The sequence below is a fragment of the Puma concolor genome, chromosome D3 (genome assembly GCF_028749965.1).
Source record: "Puma concolor isolate L17-30 chromosome D3, mPumCon1.1.hap2, whole genome shotgun sequence".
Taxonomy (NCBI): domain Eukaryota; kingdom Metazoa; phylum Chordata; class Mammalia; order Carnivora; family Felidae; genus Puma; species Puma concolor.
The window spans coordinates 5,862,158-5,877,200 of record NC_141678.1 but is presented as its reverse complement, the minus strand read 5'-3'; the positions used below and the strand labels follow the sequence as shown (position 1 = coordinate 5,877,200).

Below are 15,043 nucleotides of genomic sequence, written 5' to 3'. Positions count from 1 at the left end.
GCCATTGCCCGGGCCTGGGGACGGGGCGCCAGAGGCTGGGAAGGTCCGTGGTGGTGGACGGGCCCGCAGTTGTGACCGACAGCCACCTGCCTTCCCGCCTCCCTTCATCCTCTCTCCCTCGTCCCTCCTTCTTTCTGATGTCCCTTTTATCCCCAATATAAGCCTGATAAGGATTCAGTGGAGAACATGTAAAAACTGCAGAAACACGTGAAAGAAGACCGTTTGTCACACGAAGGTGACAAGGACATCGATGGTGACGCTCCATTGAACCCCTGCTGAGCACTTCCTGCCATCAACACGTTGACTTATTTATTTATTTATTTATCTCTGCCTAAAGCTTTATCGCTTCAATTTGGCCCACGGTGTGGCGAGGGCCCCGGCTGGTGACACAGCTCCCTAGTGGCCGCAGGGAGACCCTGGGGCACGAGCTCCGGACAGCGGGGACGCCAGAGGGACCCCGCAAAGCCTGCCCATCTCCGGACGCTCCTCGTCCTGCTAGAGGGTGAGCCTCGCGAAGGAGACTTCCTCGTCCAGCCCAGCCTGGGGGCCAGGCTGCCGAGCGAGTTGGGGGTCACCGTCTTCCCGACGAGTGTCACCCGCCCACCCGGGAAGGGGGTCTCCGGGGGCACGGCCGGGACGTACAGACCCAGAGGGGCCGGTTCAGGTTCTTGCCCAGAACCAGGGCGCTATCCGTGGGGCCCAGGGTTTGACCCCATGCGTCCCGCGTTGCTTCTGCGCGTCCTGGAGGAGGCCGCTGCTGCCTCCGCTCGGGTGTTGCGTCTTCAGGAGACGCTCGGTGGCCTCGTGTTTCTACCCAGGCCGCTCGCGGAAGAAGTGGGCCGGCCCTGCAGAGCCGCGTCCTCCCACTGGAAACTGAGGCCCGAGGTGGGGAGCAGGTGCACGTGGACTTGGCGGGCGGTGGCCTCCCCCTCGGGGGACTAATTCTGACCAGCCTGGGAGCTCACGGTTGATGGACGGTAAAGGGCTCGGCTCGGAATAGGGTGTGGTTGGTATTAAAAGTCGCTTCATCCCCACAACGGCCCAGGGTCCCGGGGTGGCCGAGAAGATGGCTCGGAAGGTTGGAGGGAGGTCGGAGGCTGCTGGGGGGGGGGGGGGGGCGGTCCCTGGGTCTGTTCCGTCCAAACCCGGTTGAAGCAAGAGACAGACCCCAGAGACCGCCAGGTGCCCCGCCATCAACACGTTTAACTCCAGGCCACCCCAGCTGTCACCGTGCCCATTTTGTAGATGAGGAAACAGAGGCTCAGAGCCAGCCCTGAGGCATGGAGATGCTGGACTGTGAAGCTGGCTCTCTGGCTGCTGTAGCCTGTCCTAGCCCCTGCCCCTCTCTGGTCCCCGAGTCAGTCTACACAGTCCCCCGGACCCTCGTGACGCAAATCAGGAGCCGTGCTGCGCCCGGGGAATGTCTGCAGGCACTGAAGGGAAGCCGAACCCCTCCCTCCACCCCAAGGGTAAACATTTCTGCACCCAGCCGCCAAGGAGGGGAAAGAAAGAACCTCCGCCTTGGATTTCGTTCTCCACCGCGGAAAGCCAGGCCGTGGAGAAGAAGCAAAGGGGCCTTTGTGCAGGGAGCCAGAGGGAGGGGGTGACGGCCGGTGCCAGGGCCAAGCCCCCAGCCCCACCTCACGCGGGCACAGGCGTGGGGTCAGGTGGGGCGGAAAGTGGAAGCAGGCCTGGGTGCGGCTCCGGCCTCCCAGAGGGTCTCTGGTCCACAGGCCGGGCCGGGGGCTCGCGTTCTGCTCACAGGAGCTGAACTTGCTGAATCGGGGTGGCCCAGAGCAGCAAGCCCCCTGCCCCGATTCTGCGGTGACAGCCCCCTTGTCCCAGCTTGCTTGAGAACAACATAGGTTTTATTTTAAGAAAGACGAGCCTGTGGAACTTCGGCGCAGGAGGCTGGGGGTGGGGGGGGCATTTTTTCTCGTCGGTGACCAGGGGCCTGTGCTTCCAAGGGGCCAGGGGTCTCGTTGATGGTTCTGACCCCCTGAGCACACGCTTCACGTGGTTTTCCAGCGGTGTAGACGCAGAGAAGGGTGTGCTCTCATCCCTGTGTGATGGGCTGGGTTCCAGATCATTCTGTCGATGCTTCAGTCGTGGCCCTGGAAATTCAACACCAGGTGCATAAGCTGTCCTCGTTATAAATGTTCCCTGAGGATTTGAATGATGGGGGGGGTGGGGGTGGTGCACAAGATACTCCCGAGTGACACTCAGCAACCAGGGGACAGAGAGAAGCAAGCATGTCTCGTACTGCGTGTCCCCAGAATGGCAGGCACCGTGATAGGGCCTGACACATATTAAAAGCCAATTAATCCCCACAATAGCCCAAGGAGGCAGGCCCTAGTAACGTCCATTTTACAGGTGAGGAAACTGAGTCACAGAAAAGTTAACGTTCCCAAGAACACACAGACAGTAAGCCAGTGATACGGGGTTCAAAGCCAGGCCACTTTGCAAACACCGTGTTACTCTATCTGCGTGCCAAAAATCCGGGTCCTTTCAGACCGAAGAAGACGCAGGGAGCCCCACCCCCCCACACAGACGCACAAGCACGCACACGAAGGGAACAGCCCTGCCGTGGACAGCCGCACGGCAGGAGCCCCGAGATTTTGTTGTCGCTGTTTGTTTTTGCATTTGCGTATAGGATTTTATTTTATTTTTTGACGTTTATTTATTTTAAGAGAGAGCGCAAGAGAGCGCACAAACGGGCTCTGTGCTGACAGCAAGATGAGGGGCTCGAACCCACAACCATGAGATCGTGGCCTGAGCCGACACCAAGAGTCGGACGCTTACCTGACTGAGCCACCCAGGCGCCCCAGGGGGCCCGGGGACTCGACTGTCAGGCGTGGAAGGAGAGGGGGTGCCGGGGGTCTGGGGCAGGATCTCGCGGTCCACGAGTTCAAGCCCCACGTCGGGCTCTGCGCTGACGGTGCGGAGCCTGCCTAGGATCCTCTCTCTCCCTCTCGCTCTCCGCCCCTCCCCCACTCACGCTGCCTCTGTCTCTCTCAAAATAAATACATAAAACTTAAAAAGAAAAAGAAGCCACCTCACTTGCACTAACTGGTTACAGCAGTCCGAGGAAACTCACACGGCCGTCCTCTCGGGCTGATACACGGAGGCTCCAAGATGAGACGTGCCCGGCGTGGGCGTTCCTCTTGCGGCCTGGTGGGGACAAAGCCACGTGTCGGCCCTTTTAGCGGATCCGGGGGTGCAGGGACCTGCCCCTCGGGCCTGGCCCCAGGCCTCTTGGCTGCCTTCCCTCCCAGGGCCACCAGCTTCTCTCAAGCGCGGCCCCGTAGTGCATCCGGGTGACCGGTGGGGCTCTCGGGAGAGGTGGGGGGATTTGGGAATGTTGATGCAGGCGCTTGGCAAACTTTCTGGAGCGCCTGTTCTCAGCCTCCAGAAACGAGCCACCGTGTGGCTGCGCAGAACTTGTAGCCCTGTGGGGAAAACGGAGTCTCCAAGAGACAATTAGGCTAGTGCGTTCTAAGCCCTGCAAGCAAGGTCGGGGGCAGGGTGGGCGGGAGGCCTCACCGAGGAGGTCGGGGAGGCAGGTGTAGGAACATCAGAGGTGACAGTGGGGGTGGGAGGCAATCTTTGGGCCGAGCCTTAAAGAACCAGCACTGATCGGCCAGGTGGGTGTTGGGGGAAGAGGTGAGGGAACAAGGCATGGGGGAGGAGCTTTGGGGAAGTGTTTCAGGAAGAGAGAAGAGCGGTGCAAAGGCCCTGAGGCAGGAATGTGTTCGGTGTGTTGAGAATCACCCGGGTGGCTGGGGCAGCTTGGGCAAAGGGGGGGAGATGTAGACTCCGTCAAAGCAGTGATGAGGGTGGGGTCAGATCTCGCAGGGGGGCCTCGTAACGACTTTGATGCCGACCTTGAGCAAGTCCGGGCCCCTGGCCACAGATAGATGTGTGAGCAAATAGGACAGTCACGAAATAAAAGCTTTCTTTCTCCTGGCCCTGCCTGATGCCCTGCATTCGCTTCCCAAGGCCAGCGTATCGAGCTACCCTAACAAGGTGGCTTAAAACAACAGGAAGGCTGAAGTCCGAAATCAAGGCATCAGCAAGGCGCTAGGAAGAGACCGCCCCGGCTCTGTCTCCCAGCCGCTGGCGGTGGCCAGCCGTCCTTGGCTCGTGGACACATCTGTCCCGTCTCTTGCCTGTGTCTTCACATGGCCTCCACCCCGTGTGTCTGCGTCTGGTAAGGACACCCACCATCAGGGTTAGGCCCACCCGACTCCAGCAGGACCCCATCTTAAGCTGATCGAATCTGCGAAGACAGTTTCCAAGTAAGGTCACGTTCACAGGTCCCTGGGGTCAGGGGTTGCGCATATCGTTTGGGGGGACGGGGACACAACGCAACCCATCGCAGGGCCCTTGTCTGCCAATTATTTGCCCCGTGTGTGCGTGCGTGCGTGTGTGTGTGTGTGTGTGTGAATGTGAATTTGCACACGGCGTGAATGGGTTAACTCACGAAAGTTCATTTCAAAGGACTTCAGTGTTTAACTGGACTGCGTTCGCAGGATGCCCCAGCCGCAAAAGCTCACGGTCACGGGTGCACCCCTGGTCAGAGTCTTTGCCATGGCCAAGGGCGAGTGGGGCCAGCCAGCCTGGATTCTCTGCGTCTGAGAGCCACCTTTCCCAGAAGACACCAAACCCACCCGCTGGGGGGTTCCTGTCCTCAAGCAGGGCTCAGAGAGTGTATTTTCAGGGCTCCAAAGATCTCTCTTTTCCCACAAACGGGGGGTTCGGAGCTCTGGGGCTGGCCAGACGGGAAGCACGTGTGCTGGGGCTGTTGGCCGGGGGCAGAATGGTCCTCTTTTCCGGAAGCCCTGCAAGTTCGCCTGGGCAGATGGAAAGAAGGCCCAGAGGAGCCGGGAGCTGGGATAGTGGTTCCCCAGGGCCTTGGGGACAAGGTCTCCTGTGGGGAGGACAGGGATCCAGCCCACACCGGGGCTCACCATGGAAGAGAGTGGACAGAGCTCCAGGACTCAAACTTCTGCCTTCCCAGCCCGGAATCCTCCCTGCACGGTCCTAGGCTGACAGGGGCAGGTGGGGGGGGGGGGGTGGGGAGGGGCCCAGGAATGCCGCCTTGACTCCTAAGGACATTCACCTCCTCCCCTGGTGGCAATGAAATGGTTAACTCCCCCCTCAACTAAATAAATAACCTTCCGGATGGTTCTCGTGAAGGCCTCAGACATCCCTTTCCACCATGACTGCTATGGGCTGAATGCCTATGTCTCCCCAGAATTCACAGGCAGAAACCCCAGCCCCCAGTATGATGGCACCAGGAGGTGGGGCCCTTGGGAGGTGATTGGGTCACGAGGGTGGACCCCTTGTGTTGAGATTCATGCCCTTGTAAGAAGACACACGAGACAGACCCGACCCCACGGGCACCCCGGACCGCCCCGACCTCAGGCATGCAGCCTCCGCACGGGGACAAGTAAGTGCTGGTCATCTGAGCCGCCCGAGGGACCGTATTCTGTTACAGCAGCCTGAGCCGCTGAGACGAGGACGGCTCGGAAACGAGCGAGCCCATCATCGAGTGCATCCAGAATGTGAGGGTCCAGATTCAGCTCCCAGAGGCTCCGGAGACGGAGCTGGGGGCGGTGTTTGGCGAAGACGGGTGGTATAGACACGTGCCTCCAGAGCAACTCTGTGTGCCTGCTGGCTCTGCCGTTTACTGACGGAAGGACCCTCGATGCGTTTAATTTCACACCCCCTCCCCCCACCGTGAGTGGGGAGCTACCAGCACCGACCCCACAGAGCAGCTTACGGCTGAAAATGGTGCCTGTCCCGCGGTGAGCGTGAGTGCACAAACGTTATGACTGTAACGTTTCGGATCCTCCGAGATCTGGCTCAGAGGGGAGGCTGGATGGGGAGACGTGACGTCGTCTCCATGAGCCTGTCTCTCGTCAACCCTGCTTCCCCCTGCTAATGCCACGGAGGGCGCGGACAGCGGGAAGCGGGGGCTGTACCGGACCTCACGGCCATGCGGGCTCATCCGCCGGCGGGTCCTCAGGGCTGGCGAGGCCCCTGGCGCCTGCGGTCTCGCTCTGGGGACACCGGTGGTGGCCCCGCCGGGAGCGTTGAGTAAGCAGGAAGCTTGGCTCCGAAAATCGCAGCATGACTTGTGCTTCTGGGAACGCAACGGTGGTCTTCTGTTTACTTTGGCAGGCGGGGCGGACCCTTGACTGAAGACTGTTTGAGTCCGCACCATGGGCTTGGAGTAAGAGGAATACCAAAGTTGCGTCAGGGCGAACCATTTCAACGTTCGGAACATCTCATGAATTTCTTGGGCCAAGTCACGCTCCAAACTGACGTCAGGGGAGCCCCATCCTACAGGAAGCGTTCCCACTGCATCAGCTGTCTGTTGCCACCATAATGCCACGTAGCCACCAGCTACGACGCGTCTTTGAGGGGCTCAGCTTGCGTGGCTCAGCTTGCGTGGCGTTTGTCTAGAGGACAGCTGGCCGTCGGCCGGTCTGGGCTGACCGCAGTGGGGGTGGTGGGGGCCAGCGGGGCATGTTTTCACAGTGATGGCAGGGACCCAGGCCAGCGGGCAGAGGCCTGCAGGCCCCTTGAGGCCTAGCCCAGGCGTCCCCCTGAGCTGTCACGACGGCCACCTTTCCACCGGCCAAAGCCAGGCATGTGGGCCACCCCAGGGCAGTCCAAAGCAGAGGCCTTGGATCTGGGGCCGGGGCAAAGAAACCGGGCCATCTGCACCACCACCACCCTGCCCGCCCCCAGTCGCCGCTGAGCTCCCGATCTGCTCAGCACGTCTACATTAGCCGAAGCAGGTGAGAACTTACAGTTCGCACCCTGCCTCCCAGAATAAATTTATTTTTCTGTAGCTCAAGTTCGACAATCCAGCCCCGCCCCCATCTGCCTCTGGGCAGATGTCATCTCAGCCGATTTAGGGTCAATTTGTTCAGAACGGCACGTTCTTGGGCACTTGGTGGTTTCCCCTCCCCGTTCCGTAATTCGGTCAGGTTTGAGATCCAGGAAGCTCCTGGGGTATTGTGGGGGGAGGGGGGGGCGATTCCCGACTTTGGCCAAGACGTCCCAGCTCCCCGTGTGGACTAGGTCGTTTGTCCCCATGCTGTGGGGGACCCATGTCTCATCCTGACTCGGGACCACCCGGCCCTGCTGGGGGTGGGGGTGAATGCAAGGGGCCGTCAGATGCTCTCACCAAACTCTGGGGGCCCTGGGGAACCCAGTGGGAAGGAATCAACACCTGACCCCCACTCTTCAGCTCTGCTGTCCCGATACTGCCTGGAGGAGCCAGTGGCCCATAAACGGCCGTCTTTGCTCTTCTTGTGCGGCAGAGGGGTGAGGGAGCTAATCCACCACGAGGGGGTCCCCCCTCGAGACCTAATTGCCTTCCGCAGGCCCCCACCTCCTCATACCATCATCATGTTAGGGGGTCGGATTTCAACCTATGAATTCTGAGGGACACAAACATTCGGTCCCTGGCAAACGGACGAGCAAATTCACAAATGATGGTTGACAATTCCTCCGAGAGAATATTATTCTACGGGAAGCAGAAGGAACAAACCATGAATACCCCCAACAGTACGGGGAAATCTCAGGAATATTATTCTGAGAGAAAGAAGCTATTACAGGGGCGCCTGGGTGGCTCAGTCGGTTGAGCGTCCGACTTCGGCCCGGGTCACGATCTCGCGGTCCGTGAGTTCGAGCCCCGCGTCGGGCTCTGTGCTGACAGCTCAGAGCCTGGAGCCTGTTTCCGATTCTGTGTCTCCCTCTCTCTCTGCCCCTCCCCCACTTGTGCTCTGTCTCTCTCTGTCTCTCAACAATAAATAAACATTAAAAACATTTTTTTAATAAGAAAAAGGAAAAAGCTAAAAGACCACATGTTCTCTAGGGTGCCATTTACATCGTACTAAGTTGTTTCGTCTTTAGGCAAAAAAGATCCACCTTAATCTGTCTTTAGACCAAAGTCATCGGTGATGCTAAAAGCACGGGTGGTCCTCTCTGGGTCCCTGACTGGCCCTCTGGGTGACGGACCTGCTGTGCATCCTGACTCTGGTCACACAGGCGTTTGCACGTGCAAAATGCGCCGGGCCGGACACGTGAGATGGGAGGCACCACACGCGAGAGAATTGTTCCCCAGTACAAACGAGGAAGATAAGTAACGGTTTCTCCTCCGCTCGGAACCCACTAAAGAACGCACATGAATCAAGGTCTCAGTAAATGAAGGAACCAAGGTGTGCCCACTGCTTCCTGGGGTCGCCCCGGTGTGAGCGCCGGGACCTCTGAGTCTCCGGGCCTCCTTTCCCGCTCCCCTGAGTGGCGAGTGTCACCAACGTCCTCAGGTTTGTCCCGGCAGGAAACACACCCTGTGAGTCAGCGCTGTTGACTCGGGAAGGGCTCCCTGCGACTCTTCCCCCTCCCCCGCCCGTCTTACCTTCCGTGACCCACGAGCGAGCCAGCCGGGTGAGGAAGGTGACCTCCCTTGGACTTAGCCCAACGGGGAGGCCACACCTTCCTGGACGGGGGGTCCCTGTCTGGCCTCTCCTGCCCGTGTGAGCTCAGAGCCCCCAAGGTGGGGTCGTGCCTGGGGCAGTCACCCAGCCAAGATAAGCCGCCCCCTGCCCAAGAGAGCGTCCGAGTGTCCCTGCCCACGGAGCTCCAGTGCACTGATGTCCCCCATCGAGCAGTCAGGGCTGCTGAGCGGAGTAATTTCCGGACGAGGCCCGTGCCACAGCAGGGCTTTATAGCCCCTCCCCCCATGCCGAGCTCCCAGGGCAGGCGGGGTCACGTGTGGCCTGCCCTTGCCCACACGCTGGGGGCCACATGGGCTTTGCTCAAGTCCAAACGGGGACTGGGAGAGAATGGCCATGTGGGGATACCGCCCTGCACCCCCAAACTCCTGCTACACCTCCCTTTCACTGGTACTGGAGATCTCAGGGTCCACCCTGTCACGGGTTGGAAAGAACCTTCTAGAAGGCATGCTCAGCATCCCCTCACCACTCGACCTGGAGCCAGGCGTGAAGAATGGTGGTGGTCGGAATGGCAGCTGCTGTTGAGCCGACTTTGAACTTGAACAATTTCGAAATCCAGCTCCTAGGCCTGCAGCTCGGCATATGGGGGACACGCCTTCAGGTCTGGGTGTGGAGCTCGCAGCAGAGGCCTGGGGTCTCTGGCACAATGCGGCATTTACAGAACTGTGTCGTGAGTGTGTGTGTGTGTGTGTGTGTGTGTGCACGCGCGCGTGTGTACCTGGGGACAGAGTGCTCTGGCTGGTGCTGACGGGAGGGCGCCGTGCATCTGGAAAGTGTCAGGTTTAATGCCCAAGCCACGGGCCCGGGTCAGCTAAAAGTACATGTTTGCTCCGGGCTGCCGCTGTGCAAACTCCCGCCACTCGGGCTCTGCCGGGCTCATGTCAAGTTCCCTCAAAGACAGTGGCCCCTTTGTCAGATTCCATTCCAATCCGTGTTTCAAAGTCGCTGGCCTGCCACGGGGCCCCCCGCCTCAAACAGCTGCGGGCAGCATCTGTCTGAGGCTGCATTCATTCCGCAGCGAGAAGGAAAATATCGTAATTTAGGGCGCACGTCTACGGCTCGTCCGCCAGACTTCAGCCCTCCTCCCCGGCTCCAGAAAACTCCATGTCCCAGCTGATTGCGCACCCATCACCTCAGATGTTGTTAGGGTCGCAAGCAGCCCATAACACGTCCGACTCTGCCCCTGGGGGCCTGGTTCCGCTTCATTTGGGTCTTCGTGGCTGTCACGTGGGAAATCCTTTCCTTGTCGATGGGGTTTGGTTTGTGTCCGGGAGGACGGTGGGAACACAACAGTGTGTGTGTGTGTGTGTGTGTGTGTGTGCATTTGTGTGTAAGAGGCGGGGATAGACTGGGGATCATACTATCTCAGCCTGGGTTCAGCCCTAATGCAGAGCTTGAGACCGAGTCTTGCGTGCAGGGAGTCTGGGAATGTGGTCTCGGAGACCAGGAGTGTGGGGGAGGGAGCGGAAGCAGAGACAAAGGGGCACCAGTGAGGGTCCTTATGAACTGACGGGCCATCCTACAGGTCCTTCTGACAAGTCATGAAATGCAACCTCAGAACGGTCCCCCAGGAACATGGGACGGGCAAGCATTTCCATCAACAGCTGACCCCACTGGTGGCCCCGTGATGCTAACTCACCCACAGTCCTGGGGTTCACATGCACGAGGGCCAGAAGGTTTCCTGCATGGGTCCCCTGCACCCGCGCGCCGCTGGGCGAGGCCCCTGCGGTGCTGATCACTGCGGCGGCAGCTGGAGCAGGCACAGGGGCTGAGAAGGTTCTAGAAAAAATGGCGAGGGTCCCGAGCCCGAGCCTGCCTGCCCTGAGTCCTCCTGGGGTTCTGCCCTTTGGGAACGTCGCTGTCGGCTGGCCAAGAGCGTGTCCCTCTTCAGCCAAAGGGAATGGGGTGCTGGGGCTTCCCCAGTCTTCAGCCCAGGAGGACCGAACAAGTTCCCATCTCTTGGGGAAGAGAACCAGAGAGCAGGTCTTAGTGGTTCCCCAGCTCTGGGAGCCTGGGGGCTCAGTCGGTTGAGTGTCTGACTCTTGATTTGGGCTCAGGTCATGATCCTCAGGTCATGGGATCGAGTTCCCCGCTGGGCATGGAGCTTGCTTCCGATCCTCTCTCTCCCCCTCTGCTCCTCTCCCCTGCTTGTGCGTGCTCTCTCTCAAATATAAATTAATTAATTAACTAATCAATTAAAGAGGAGCAGAGGAAAATTAAGGCTGTCCTTAAATTTCAAAAGATCCCTCAACCAGCTGGAGATGGCTGGGGTCAGCAGGAGGGGAGACGAAGTCCATTAAGAAGTGATTTCATGAGTCCAGAGAAGGGGTGATTTGATTTTAAGCTCAGGCATTGCCACGGTGCTGGGGACAACGGGGTAAAACTTTGAGATGTTTCAGAGAAAGTCTACGGGATCTGGGGGTCAGTTGAGGGAGGCAGCCAAGGGGGGAGTCTGAGGTCTCCGGTCTAGCCACTGGGTGGAAAAATAGAGCACGATTCATCTGCCGTGAATGTCCCAGCAGGTCAGAGTCTCACATAAATATCCACATCATGCTGTGGGGTTCTCAGAATGTTGATGTATCACATGGCTCAACTGTCGTGCGTTTGGTAATTCCAGAAAGTAAAGTGGTGGGGAAAACCCGATTTTCTACGGAGGCAGGAGGTGGAGTCCGCTCTTGACAGAGTCACGGGTGGTATTATTGTTCGAGATAGCGCTGCCCATCCCTATGGCGCCTCACCCTATACCCCCTATGCCTTTGACCGCAGCTTGGCCATGTGACTTATTTCAGCCGATAGAGTATAAGCACAGGAAACAGAGTTTGCCCCTGGGTGAAAACCACTGCAAAGTCCTCCACTTTTCTTTCCCGCGCAGCACAAGCCTGGTTGCTCAGAATGAAGACTGCAGCCTCTGACGGACACGTAGTGTGAGCGATAAACCTCCTTGTAAGCCACTGAAATCTGCAGGTAAATGGTCCTGAAGCAGAGCTTAGCTTAAACTGACTGATACCGGAACTAACAGCACCGTTTCTGAACTTATAAAATAAATGAGTGAGCTCTGGCAGCCAACATGGGTTCACTTAGGACAAGTCCTATCTGACAAAGGTGTTTGAGTTATTTGCTAGGTTACTCTGGGTCGCTCGAGTGATACATCAGAGGAATTCTGTGGCTATAAGTGCACCTGCATTTCAGCAAGGTATTGCAAAGTCACTTCTCCTAGGCAAGATGGCGAACAGTGAGCTCGGTGAGAGCATGATTAAATTGTTTCGTAACCATCAGACCGATGAGCCTAGGAGGTCTGATGTGATATGGCTGATGCCAACCCGCAGAAAGGTTGCCAGCAGTATGCCACGGGACTCTGCCTTTGTTCCATTCAGCTCCGCACTTTCGTCAATGATTTCCCACAAGGCCATCAAAGGTGTGCTGATTCCATTACACGCGGATCCAAAGCTGGGAAAAATAGGCTGATGAATGGTGAGCTATTTTTGGCCGAGAGCAACAAGATGAATCATAGGAGAGAACAAACCACATTTCAAAAAACCAGAAGGCCCAGAAAGGGGAGCTATGACAGCATGTGCAGAAAGGACAGGACTTGGTTGGCCATGGGCTCAGTGTGAGTAGTTGTTAATACGCGTCAACCCTGGTTAAGCACTCGCAACGTACCAGACATTTTGTTAAGCAATCTACACGATTACCTCATTGTATTCTTCACAATGACCCTGGCTATTTCATGCCGTGCTTTGCGAAGAGTTGCTTTCATTGAATTGCTGATAGAAAAAAAGTATATGGATGTGTGTGTGTATACACACACACACACACACACACACACACACACACATATATATATATATATATATAAAACTTCTTTTTGGAAAGAAATTCCCAGGAGGTAGGGTCCAATCCTTCTGGAATGCAACGTTTTCCATCATTTCTTTTTAAATATTTTTAAGTTAAGGATTCCATTTAATTCAACATTTACTGGGTACCTACTGTGTGCCCAACACGCTTCCAGGTGCTGGGGATGGCTTGGTGATAAGGTAAGTCAAGTTCATTCCTCTGTGGCGTTGCCTGCTACTGTGGGAGACACATAAAAGCTGAACCCCAAATTGTAGGTGGCAGTACGTTCTGTGAAGCAGAGGCTGGGGAGGGAAGGATGGTCATCCTGAGGAGGTGACATCTGAGCAAAGCCCTAAACGGTGAGAAAAATCCAGCTGGTGGTTCCAAGTCAAACACTCCCTCACCCTCCACTTCCTCTTTGATTAGAAGCCAAGGCACCAAGAACGACAGCAGAAAATCCGCTTCCGGAGCCCAGGCAAGAGGAGAGATTCTAAGAAGCTTCCAGATGTCCAGCATTCTGACCAGCTGGCTTCTACTCAGTCTTCACCCGGCCCTCGTCACTGACAGGTGCCAGGAGCCCCTACCGTGGGCAAACGCCAGCAAAGGGGGCAGAAAGTAAGTCTGGAACCGGGGCATTTTCTTTAGCTTGGATTATTTTTGTAGCTATCAGGTTTCTTGCACATTAAGGAGCCCCAGGAAATTATTTGCTTAAAAGGCTTTTTTTTATTTTTAACCTTCTTTCCCTTTGTTTTTCTTCTCTTTGTTTGGCTTTTGAGCAAAAACTTCCTACCCGCTGTGATATTTTCCCCCTGAAGAGCTAAGCAGGCTAGAAAAACAGTGGTAGGAAATACGGGTGTGTGGCCAGGAATTAGGGTAAATAGTAGCCTGGGAACCTCCCAGAAGAACCGGGGTCCGCTACACCAACCTCGGCTCGTGTCGGCCAATTGCCTCCAAAGGCAGGTTGGCCACTTGGGCTCCACGGAAGGCCTCCCCCTCGCAAGGTGCCCCCTCTTCAAGTCGCTCTGGTGGGACGAGGCAGTTGCAGAGGGCTTGGTCGGTGTGCCCCAGAGGGAACAAAGAGATACATTTCCGAGCCCATCTGTTGTGTGAAGGTGGCGACATAGCATCCCGTCTCCAGCGGTCACTCGAGGGACGTTGGCTGGTCTCAACTTCAGCCAGCAACACTAAATCTAGTAAGACAATGACTTGAATTTAAAAAGATTAAGAGAAGGGGCACCTGGGTGGCTCCGTCAGCTAAGCGTCCAACTTTGGCTCAGGTCACGATCTCGCGGTTCGTGAGTTCGAGCCCCGCGTTGGGCTCTGTGCTGACACCTGGGAGCCTGGACCTGCTTCGGATTCTGTGTCTCCCTCTCTCTGCCCCTCCCCTGCTTGTTGCTGTCTCTCTCGGTCTCTCAAAAATGAAAATTTAAAATTGTTTAAAAAAAAAAAAAGGATTAAGAGAAGCCCATGGAAACAGTGAGGAAGCCCTTGAACTTTTTACCAAAAAAAAAAAAAAAAATCATCTCTGAATCACAGAACTGCAAACAAGTCAAATTGAAGGGAAGGCTGTCAATCATCCCCATAGAAAATTTAGTGGGGAGAAAATATGGAAAGTAAAAGAAAAAACTCATTCCTTGTCATTTGTTCCAAGAGTTAAAGCGGAGTTACCACACTTGGTGAAATTAAGAAGAAAGGAAGAAAGTAGCTTTTTTAAAAAATATATATATATATATTTTTTACCACTTTATTTTTCAAGATGAAGTTCCAATCAAACCTCTCTCTCTCTCTCCTTTTTTTATCCTTTCATTTTTAAGATGTGGAGGGGGCGCCTGGGTGGCTCAGTTGGTTAAACGTCCAACTCTCAATTTTGACTCAGGTCATGATCTCACAGTTTGTGAGTTCGAGCCCCACGTCGGGCTCCGTGCTGACAGCTCAGAGCCTGCTTGGGATTCTCTCTCCCGCTCTCTCTGCCCCTTCCCTGCTCACATTTTTTCCTTCTCTCTCTCTCAAAATAAATAAGTAAACTTGTTAAAGATGTGGAATTTTGGGGGCGCCTGGGTGGCTCAGCTGGTTAAGCATCCGACTTTGGCTCAAATCACGATCTCGCCGTTCATGAGTTCGAGCCCCGCATCGGGCTCTCTGCTGTCAGCGCAGAGCCCTGTTTGGATCCTCTGCCTCCCCCTCTTTCTCTGCCCCTCCCCTGCTCACGCTCTCTCTTTCTCTCTCTCAAAAAATAAACATTAAAAAATAAACGAATAAATAAAATAAATAAAAAATGTGGCATTTAAAACCCCACATCAAGTGGCTTCACTCCGGGTGCCCTGGCTCTGGTCTCTCTCCCTCTTCTGCCCTTCCTTCCCCGCGTGTGTCCACCAGGCTGGGGTCACGTCCCTGTCCCGTGCCCCAGAAGTTGGCGCCTAGACTCCACGGGGTTGAGGTGTCCTTCTAGAATCTTCTGTATGAAGGAAGAGGCCCTACTTCCACCTGCCCCTTCTCTTCCGTATTGGGAGGGGTAGGGGGCTCGAGCGGCTGCCGCCAGGCAGCCCCCAGTCTCAGTGGCTGGCGAGTCGTCCCCCAGCGGGTCCTTCTCCACCCTCCTTCACGTCTACGCAGTCCTCTCCCTTCAGCTGGGGATGCAGAAGGGATTCAGGAGAAGCTTCTGTGGGCCAGGCTCA

The 15,043-nt window shown here is 56.4% G+C and overlaps 1 long non-coding RNA gene across 1 annotated transcript; it reads right to left on the bottom strand.

Moving 5' to 3' along the window:
- Positions 1 to 1,846: 1,846 nt before the first annotated feature.
- On the bottom strand, positions 1,847 to 12,253 carry LOC147575263 (uncharacterized). The gene is made up of 3 exons (XR_015242184.1): positions 9,001 to 12,253; positions 3,061 to 3,171; positions 1,847 to 2,114 (listed from the first exon to the last, which is right to left on the bottom strand). It is a non-coding gene; the product is annotated as an uncharacterized LOC147575263 (long non-coding RNA).
- Positions 12,254 to 15,043: the final 2,790 nt, after the last annotated feature.